Source organism: Castor canadensis, chromosome 11 (genome assembly GCF_047511655.1).
Source record: "Castor canadensis chromosome 11, mCasCan1.hap1v2, whole genome shotgun sequence".
NCBI lineage: Eukaryota > Metazoa > Chordata > Mammalia > Rodentia > Castoridae > Castor > Castor canadensis.
In genome coordinates, this window is record NC_133396.1 from 1,349,615 (window position 1) to 1,360,272 (window position 10,658).

The following is a 10,658-nucleotide window of genomic DNA, read 5'->3' on the forward strand; positions in this document are numbered from 1 at the left end:
TTGCCCTTGATCTAATGTCCGCATATGAGGGAGAACATACGATTTTTGGTCTTTTGAGCCAGGCTAACCTCACTCAGAATGATGTTCTCCAATTCCATCCATTTACCAGCGAATGATAACATTTCGTTCTTCTTCATGGCTGCATAAAATTCCATTGTGTATAGATACCACATTTTCTTAATCCATTCGTCAGTGGTGGGTTTTCTGCCATAGGTGGATTTAAAACACTGGTGGGGGCAGTGGGCCTAAATGATGCTATGGAAATATAAACCCTTAAATCAGGAAAATGCTCTTTAACCCTAGATGCCTCCAGGATCATTCAGGGAACTCAGCAGACAGACTTCCCACCAGATGCTACTACAGCCTTCTCCCAACAACCGGCCTTGTCTGCAAATGAAGCCTGGGACAAACTGTCAGCCTCCACTCCTGGGGACCTCACAAATTTCCCAATTCCAGCGGAACCCCCTTTAACGATGCTCCCACTCAGCACGAAGCAGCTAGATCGATCGGCACCCATAATACCAACAAAAGGCTGGAATGTTAGGTCCCTGGCATTCTTGGGGCGGGCAGAAGAACCCAAGGCTACACCTTAAAACCAGACCCCCTGATTTATGACTGCTTGTTTCTCCCTGCCTGATTGTTTCTTGGCTTGCAGAACACCTCAGGAACTTCCAGTTACTCAACTAGCCGGGCATGGCGACCTGTTCCATCTGGTGATCGCAGATAATCGGAGGCCAGAGGCTCTCTCCCTCCCCCATGGCTTGGCCCCTCCTATAAAGCCCACTACCCAATTCACCCAAGTCACTGCTCCCTGACCTGGTGTGGGGGGGGGGCAGCCATGCAGTCTGGATCTTAATAAATCTTTTCTTTTCACACGTGGCATGGTCTTAATTCAGCAGTACCTTACAGACACCACTTTGACAGTTAATCTTTATTTCCTTTTTTACTTTTTTCAAGACAGGGTCTCACTATGGAGCCCAGGTTGGCCTGGAACTAGAAATCCTCCTGCTTCATCCTCCTCAGTGGTAGAATTACAGGTGTGCACCACAATGGCTGGCAGCTTCTTAGTGGTATTTTAAAGTACCATTCCATTCCTAAGTATTTACCAAAAGAAATGAAAGTATATGTCCATAAAAGATCCATACACATAGTAGCTTTATTTATTTATCTTTTCAGTAGTACTGGGTTTGAACTCAGGGCTTCATGCTTGCTAGGCAGGTGCTCTACCACTTAAGGCACTCCATCAGCCCTGTTTTGTCTTGAGTATTTATGAGATAGGGTCTTGTGAACTATTTCCCTGACTTTGAACTGGGACCCTCCTGATCCCTGCCTCTTGAGTAGCTGGGATTACAGGCGTGCCGCCAGCGGCCAGCTCACAGTAGTTTTATTGAGGTAGTCCCAAATTGGAAACAACACAAATGTCCATCGACAGGTGAATGGATAAGGAAATTGTGGTGCAGTCATCCCATAATGGGATACCGCTCAGCAGGAAAATGTCATGAGGTATTATTCCATGCAGCAACATGGATAAACCTCAAAGTAGTTATGCTGGGAGAAGGAAAGACAAGAAAAAGAGCAGATATTACACAGTCCATTATGTAAGTGTGTTAGTTACTTTGTTTTGTGGGGACCAAAATTCTTGGGAGAACTACTTAAAAAAAAAGAAAGATTTATTTGGGTTCATGGTTTCAGAGAGCTCACTCCATGATGGGAAGGCATGTTAGAAGAGCTTATATCATGGCAGACAGGAAGCACAGAAAGAGCAACAGGAAGATCCTAAGGACAAGATGCCCCAAGGACCCATCCCCCACTAAGGACCTGACCCCGTGACCTAATTCCTCCAGTTAGGCTCCACCTCCTGACATTTCCAGAATTTCCCAATAGTGCCACCAGTTGGGAAACTAGGCTTTAACATAGGAGCTTGTGGGGGATATTTCATGCTCAAACTATCACAATAAGATTATCTATAGGCAATGAAAACTAAGCTGTAGTGATAAAAAGCAACACCACAGGCTATGGTGTGTCTAGTGTGCGTAAAGCCCAGCCCAGCACTGGGGCATGGGGCGTACAGTGGCTGCCTGCTGATGGGAAGGGAGATACAGCCAAAGGGGCAGAGAGCTTACTGTCTTGATTGGAGCAATGTTTCCTGGGTGTAATGTATGTCTGATAAACTGTAATTATGCACGGTTTATTATATGTCAGTCATACATCAATAAAACTGTTTTAAAAACTCAGTGATCACTGGCTCATCAATGTAATCCTAGCTACTTGGGAGGCTGAGATCAGGTCAGGAGGATGGCAGTTTGAGGCCATACCGGGCAAATAGTTTGTGAGATCCTATCTTGAAAAAAACCATCAAGAAAAAAGGCTGGCAGAGTGCCTCCAAGGGTAGAATGCCTTCCCTAGCAAGTGTGAGGGCCTAAGTCCAAACCCCAGTGCCACCAAAAAAATAAGTAAATAACCACAGCAAAATGGACTACGAGTGAGGCTCAAGTGGTAGAGTGCCTGCTTTGAAGCATGAAGCCCTGAATTCAAACTCCAGTCCTACCAAAAAAACCCCCAAAACAATCAAATTAAGGCAGGCTCGAGTTAGGAAAATATTATATTTCAGGTTAACCATGCCCCGGCTCAGGGAGGCTCAGACCACCACCCATGGAGGTCCATGGAGAGAATGGAGGTCATCCCTTCCTTCCAGTGCTCCAGTACTGCCTTTGGGCAGGATCGACCTGGACAGCAGGGATGACCAATAATCCCTCATGCGTTTAGCTTGGAAATTCTTTTCCCCCAATCCACTGCCTCTCTTTCCCCTTTCCCAAGTAGTTCAGGATGTGTGTCCCCCTCCCCTCCTTTGCCCTAAACAGCAGTGGGCTCCCTTCTTCAGGGAGTTTGGGAAAAATCCCTGCAGGCCCCAGAAAGTGCTAGTCTCTAATTTAGGCTTAACTGTCTTTGTCAGCATCTGGTTAAACTGGTTAAACAGGTTCAGCAGCTTGCCCCCAGGGGGAAAAAAGAAACAGTTAAAAGGCAGAGACCTCATGGTCTTCTCCGTTTTTGTCCCTTACCATAGCAAAAGCCTTCAGACGCTCTCTCTCTTTTCATAAAAAGCATATATGCCTCACAGGATATACAGAGGGACAAAAGTCTACTTCATCAGGAGTCCCCATCCACGCCTCTGCAGGGGTCCTCCCTCTGGCCATGCAAGCCCTCTTTGGTACTTTGATAAGAGTTATTTTTAAATTAACAAGCCTTCAGCTGGTAGAGGAGAGCTAGGTACCTGGGTCGCAGGGCAAACAGGCAGGTCAAAATAGATAAGAAATTGGTCAGAGGTCATTTCTGTGGGGAAATGACTGCATATTGGAGAATGCAGGGGGACCTGGAAACTGGTGATCCCATGGGTCAGGGTGGCGAGTGGGTTTTATAGCCTAGTTTGCATTGCCTGAGGGTGGAGATGCCTTTCAGATGCAAACAGGCATTTCCTTGGGAGGAGAAGTGTCTCCTTGACCACTTACTGCCTTTTGGGACCTCCCGCAGTCCTTCAATCCCCCCTCTCAATGGTGGCCCTAACTGCTGTTAGGGATAGGGACAATGAAGTCTACTCAGTAACTGCTTCCTGCTGACAGGGGGCGATGAAGGGGCCCACAGCCTCAGGGCTGACCATGAGAGAGGAGTTAGAGGGGACCACGATAGTAAGGATAGTAGGTCGTTTTCATCTCCATCAGGGGCATTTGTAGTCTGATGGATTCTAGGCAAGAAGAAACAAACTTGACAAGTAAGTTTAAAATGCAAGGCCCAAACACAAGCAAGAGAATAATGGCAACTATAGGCTCCAGAAAGGATAGGAACCAAGTCCTGGAGGGGAGCCAGGATTTTATTTGGTCCCATACCTGTGTGGATACCTGAGTTCAAGAGATTGCTCCCGGAGCCACTTAGCCTGCTGGAGAATGTAGTCTGCACGTTCCTCTACAATGCCTGAAGTGTTTATGTATGTGCAACAGCAAGTACTGGCGATGGCACCTACCCCTCCTTCTTTAGCCAAAAGAAAATCTAGGGCCAGGCGGTGGTCCGTGACCACACAGTCAAGGGACAACAATGGCAAGGCCTACCTGGTCTGAAGTGCCCTCTACCATTTTGGTTAGGTTTTTTGCAGTTACATGATTGGCAATCACCCCATAGCTTATTCCAGCTAGGGCTGTAACTAATGCTTTTATCCCTAAAACCATTAGAGTGGTCTCCCTTTTATCCCTATAGGAAGCTATTCCCCTTTGTTGGGAAATTTTAGTTTGTTGTGTTATAGTATTATTCCAAAAAGAAATATGTTCAGGATTAGGTATTAGTTGGGCAATTGCCCAATTTCCTCAAGTATGGTTTGGGTGTAGACATGGCAGCCCCCATACCTGGTCCTTTTTCCATGACCTCCCTATAAAGAGATAGCCTTCCTCAAGGCATAAAATACCTTGGGTATTGTTAGGAAAAACGCCACTCTCAAAGAAAGCTCACGAGAAAAGTCTCACGTGCACAGAGCAAGGTTTAATGGCAACCCCAAACTGCCAGGCTGCCCGGGGAAAAGATGGCGCAGCCCCGAACTGGGCGAGCCGTGGCTTTTATAGAAGGGGGAGGGGAAGGAAGTTAGCACAGGTGCTGGAATCTCTGGTAGGGGTGGGGCTGTCTTAGAGCGCGGGAATTGGTTTAAGGGTGGGGCTGCCATTTTGGCTGATTCACAAAATGGCGACATTATTGTTCTGTCATTCCCCCATTTTTTCTTTAATAATAATGAAGATAGGGGCTGAGGATCAGGAATTGGGGCAAAGCATTGATCTCTTTAACTGCTTCCTGCTGGCAGGGGGCGTTGTATGGGCGGGATCCTCAGGCTCCTGTGGTGTCCTGGATGGGGCCTTCACAGTAGTTTTCAGGGCGGTTTTGGAGAGGTTGGTATCTCTGGAGGTACAACTGGTTAAATTTTGATTAGCAATAGCAGACACATTGTATACAAGGGAAGAAGCTTAAGAATAGGAGAGCAAGAACACAGGCATTGGGATGGGCATTGGCCAGGAGAACCACTGTGAAATGTTGTTCCCTAGACAATTTCAAGAGTTCTCCAACTACAGAGAGAGAAATGGGTGGCCATACATTATCTAAGACCCAAATAGGAATATTACTAAGAGCATAAAAAGGTGTCTGCTCAGGGACTAACTACATACCTAGGGATCTAAATTCTGCAAAATCCTATAACTGCCAGGAAAGCTGTAAGCTGTCTTATGGTATGGGGGTTGGGAAACGGAAGATTGGGTTGATGCATATAAGATTCAGGGAGTGAGTCTGTCCCTTTAAGGCCACACCTAGGTAGGTGACCTGTGGGAGGAAGGGGCTGTCAGGATTTAAATGTAACACTCTTGGATAAAAGAGAGCTTTAGCTCATTATTTATATAAATTGACACTTTTAACCTTTTAAATGTTTGTACCATATTCAGATAAAGTATAACATAACACTGTTACAAGGTGGTCATTTTAGACACATAAGCAAATATGTAAATGAACTCTGATTTAGTAGTACTTAAAGCTTGACAAGATCAGCAGAAAACACAAATAATTTCTTTGATAAAATCCTTCTCTGTAATTTTTTTTGTAGATGTTACTCAGAGCAGAACAATATTAAGATAACCTTGTTATTTCATAGACATAGAGGATTTGATTTTAGTTTGACATGACCCTAAAAATGTTTTAGGCAATTCTTAGATTATATTTAACTTTATCACACACTGAGGTTTCTTATTATGCACTTTTAAAACTTACTTAGATCTTTATATAACATATTAAACCCTTTGATGGCTTGTTTTTATCCCTCCTATTTGAAACAATCTTTAGGATAAACCTTTTTTTACAAAATCCTTTCTCATCCAAAAAACCATTCCTTTTCTCTTTAACTTCCCAAAAAATACATTTATTACCTATCTATATCCTTTCCAGTTTTTTACTTTGTAACTTGTATTTTAAAATTAACTTTTATAAGAATTTTAAATTTATTGTAGGGGCTGGAGCAACTAATTAGTAGCTCTTATTGTTTTTAGGAATAGGCATAAGGCCTCATGTCCCTCAGGCTTGAGGGGATATTGTTTTAGGTGTGGAAACTGTGAGGGATTTTTGAGTTTTATTTGAATAGGGAGGGCTGTCCTGGCTCACCCTACACTCATCTCATCAGTCCACACTGTGGAATCTTCTTTGTTCCTGAAGGAGGGGGCAGCAGAGATAGCTGCCTAGGGGGAGGAGAATTTGAGCTTTTAATTGAGATAGTAAATCCTGTCCCAGCAGGGACACTGGAGTTTCAGGTACTATGGGGAAAGAGTGACAGAAGAGGAGATCTCCCCAAGAGCAGGCCAGAGGCCAGGTAAAGGAGCACTCTAGGGGCTGGCCAGATTTTCCAGCCCCTAGAGTCATTGGACCAGGGACCAGGAGAAAAAGGTAAAACAGAGAAACGGGCTCCACTGTCTAGGAGAAAAATGGCCTTTTGTTTTTCTGCCATTATGGCTCCTCAACACTGATGCCAAGAAGTGGAGTGTGGACAGAGGGCCGGGACCCATCAATCCATAGAAGGTGGCACCTCGCCTTCCATCAGGTGACGGGGGCACTTAAACCTTCAGTGGTTACCCTTGCAGAGAGCAGGGTCCTGGTTGGGGGTGGGGCTGTCTCCCAGGCTGTCCCCCCTTAAGCATTCTCTGCAGAAGTGCCCCTCCTGTCCATCATGGTAGCAAGTTCAGGATACAGGCCCCAGTCGGGTGGGGCCCTCTCTGAGAGCAGCAATGAGGCCATGGTGTCTCTTATCTTTTTCTCTCCTGTTAGTAAGGTCCCAGACATACAGACATAGCCATAAATACAGACATGGCTAGCTGTATTACTTGGTTCAGTGACTTTTCCTTCAGCCACTGTCTGAGTTTTTTACGAATATCTGGGACTGAGTGTTAGAAATGTATCTTTGAGGAGAACCTCTCTCACCTGTGACTCTGAGTCCACTGTGGTATGCTTTCTGATAGCGTCCTTAAGATGCTGTAGAAAGGTAAGAGGGTTTTTTTTTTTTTTTTGGTTGTTGCTGTAAAGTAAAGTTGTTATTTTACATTGACACCTGACACTCTGGAGAGCAGGTCTCTGAACTGTTCTGGGCCTCAGTTTCCTCACTTGAAGAATGAGGGATCTGGTCTAGGTTAAACTACGTTTTTCTACTATGAGATGGCTGAAGTGACATAAATGCCACTTATCTTCTTTACCATTTTTTATTTATTTATTTTAGTAATGCTGGGGAATTGAACCCAGGGCTTTGCACGTGCTGGGCAGACATTCTCCCATTGAGCTACTTCCACAGCCCCAAATATTATTATTATTATTTTTACATTGGCTGTACTGGACTTGAACTCAAGAGTTTATTCGTGTAAAGCAGCACTCTACTGCTTGAGCCACATAATCATTTCCAACCTGAGTGGCCTGGGCCCGATCCCATTGCTTTTCTAATGAGATAAGAGTCTGATCTAGAAGCACAATATCCTTTCATGTCAGTTGAAAGGTTTGGATCACAGAGATAAAGGCTTGAATGTATTTGTCTGGGCATCAGTACAGCTGTTTAGATGTTTTTAAATTTCCCTTAGATCTGATAACTGGAAGGGGACATAAGACTTGCCCTCTTCCTACCATTGCCTGTTGGAGAGAAGCACTCATTAAGAGGTTCTGAGTAGTGGGGTGGCTTAGAAGGTAGAAATTTGTATAGGGGACCTCAGTTTACTTTTTTACTTTTATAAAAAAGGTCCAATTGGAGTATGGTACTGTAATTTAAGGAGCCCTGTGAAGGCCACTTCTCTTGGTCACCCAAGGCATACTGAGGCCGACCTCAGTACAAAGCTTCCAACATCTACCAGCCAAAGACTGGAAGACGCAGGTCCCATCTAGAAAGAACAAAACGTTAGGATCCTGACCTTTAGCTAGAAGCAGGCAGCCTCTTTAATAAAGGCTACCTTTTTAACAAAGAAATCATTTGTAAAGTTAGAGAAGGGCATTCAGAGGGCATTTCAGGCCAATAACAGTACAATACAGGACAACTACTGTTAATATTTGGAGGGAAAAATTTATGCTGAGGCCAAAGTTATAGAAAATTCTAAATGAGAAATTAGAGACCACAGTAATATCTATTTTGTTATTTCTGGAACTATAACCTTGAGCTAACCATTGGCTTACAAGGGTCTGATGCCCTGAGGTGTGAGGTGGGGCTAGGAGCAGGACTTGTGCAAGGCCACGCCCTCCACACACACCTGGGACAAATGACCCTGACTGCCTAGGCCTGATCCTGCAGCTGTCGCCCCTGCCCCCTTCCTGTGCACTCTGCGTGCGTTTATTCTAGGGGAAGTGGTGGCGGGCCACAGCCATCACCACATGTGGCTGGCAGCCCAGGATGTGCTGGGTCCTCTCTATGGATTTTCCTAGCTATGGCAGGCATTTTTGCTGTGTCCAGCAGCCGGCATCCTGTGCACAGGTGCGCCTGTTTGCTTTCCCTCCTCCCCTGGTGGGGACGGAGTTGGAGCGTAAGTGTGGCAGCTGCAGGTTTTTGCAAGCGCTTTTGTAAAGCAGCTGATTTAAAGTTACGTTAGACTGAGAGGCCTGGCAAACTAGTTGGAATAGCTTAAGTCATAAGGTTCCATGCTACAGGTTTTCCATGGGAGGCAGGGTCCCAGTAAGCCCAGGGAGGGGAAGGCAGACAGAGACAGAGGACATGTGGCGAGACCATGGAGGAGGCAGAAAGGTGCACTGACATCTTAGGTATGGGAGGGGAAGGCAGAGCTTGGAGGCATGACACACGCCTGAGGGATCAGCCATCACCTGTGTCTGTAGGTTGCTCCCATTGACTGGTACTGGCAGGCTTTCAGGAAACAAAACCTCCACTCTCCAGTCGCCAAATAAATCCAGGGCTTTGTCTCAGCTCACAAGAAGGGAGCATGAGCTCTCCCAGAGCTGGAACCACCTTAAGGCCAGAATTGGCAAGGAGTGGCTTGCTTAACTCCATGACAGGGAAAGTTTTTCAGGAAGATAGGAGGAGATAGGCATGGTAAGCAGTGCAAGAAGTCTGTTTACGTGGGGAAGGAGGAGGTTTGGACAGGAATTGGCTGATTTAGAAACTGGTTTACAGGCTGATAGAATCTGCGCAGGGGAATAGAAAGTACAGAGGGAGGGTTTGAAGTCAGAGAGCCAGATTTAGACGGAGGTATGAAAAGGTCTGGACATAATGGAATCTCTCCCCATCGTCCCGATCGCTCACAGTAGTTATATGTCCCATAAAAGGTTGGAATTTAAAGACCTGAAAAGGGGCCAGCGATTTTGGTTGTCTAAAGGATAAGTGGGCCAGATTTGAGTGCAAAATAGGATTAAATATTTTGGTTTTATGTCTGGGGTCAAACCCAAAGTGTCTAAATTATTGAGGAGGCATCTCAATGGGGAGTCAGACGGCAAAGAGGATGCAGAGGTATCCATTGTGTGGTACCTGGTCCCATAATGGGAGAGGAGGATATTATGTACTGTGGAGCGTCCCTGTGCAGCACAAATACCCGAAAACTGCACAAGGCCCACGAGAATCAGTCATCACTGAGTTCTAGTGGCATGCTGGTCCGAATGGCCGAGGGCTATGGGTCACCTGGGCCCAGGCTTTTGGACGAGGGGTCTGAGACCCATGACAAAATGGATCCAAGCCCAACAACTGAGGGAATCCCTCTGCCACCTGAGCCGCCCAGAGATGGCCAAACAGGGGGAGTGTTTGAAAACCCTGGAGACACCAAAGGGAGAGACTGCAAAGGGGGCCCGAGAAGGGTAGGTGGACTCACCAAACAATGTCCGGTGTTGGATGCAAGCAGGGCGATCGGGAGGATGAGTCCTGGCCAGTCACATCCTCAGGGTGGTCGTGGGGTGAGTCAGAATGGGGGTCCCACCAGGATTAGTGGGGAGCCCCCACCCGAGTCACAGCAACAAAATGTTGGAAAAGTAGGCCCCAAAAGTGACCATGTGGAGAGGAGTGATCTGGCCAAGAGCTTCTTTATTGCCAGGTGGGAGAGGGAGAGAGCCAAGAGAGAGAAGCAGGAAGGGCAGGGGCTTAAATACTCCTCAGTGAGACTTGGCATGATCTGATTGGTTAGGATCTTATGGTTCATGCTGATTGGATGTTGGGGCAAAAGGAGGATTGAAGCTAGACTTGAGGCAGGACTGTGACCCTGGAAAGCAGAAGCTTAAGGGTGCAGTAAGAACTAAGACCTATCGGTGCCATTATTGCCAACAGAGTCTGCCTGTGCTTTCATCCTCAGAGCGGGCTCAAGAACCCTGAGTGCCTGAAATTCCTGTATGTGTCATCTGTGCATCATATTTGGTGATGCACGAAGGGACCAGCCTTCACCTGAGGTCGGTATAGGTTGTGCCAAACTGGGAAAGACTGCCTAGGAATGTCACCGTGAGCGTCCAGCACTCTGAGCACTCTGGTGGAGTCTGTTTAACAGGAGAGACCCCCCCACCATGGCCTAGGTCGACCTTTTCTCTCTCTCTCTCTGTCTTGTTAAGGAGAGTTTCCTCCTTGGGAAACAGGAAAAAGTCCAAGCCCACTACAGCTGTACGGCAGGCAATCTGAGGAAACTCAGAGGCCAGGCAGG

The 10,658-nt window shown here is 46.3% G+C and overlaps 1 long non-coding RNA gene across 1 annotated transcript; it reads right to left on the reverse strand.

Moving 5' to 3' along the window:
- Window positions 1-916: 916 nt before the first annotated feature.
- On the reverse strand, window positions 917-10,089 carry LOC141413661 (uncharacterized). The gene is made up of 2 exons (XR_012438402.1): window positions 9,846-10,089; window positions 917-1,094 (listed from the first exon to the last, which is right to left on the reverse strand). It is a non-coding gene; the product is annotated as an uncharacterized lncRNA (long non-coding RNA).
- Window positions 10,090-10,658: the final 569 nt, after the last annotated feature.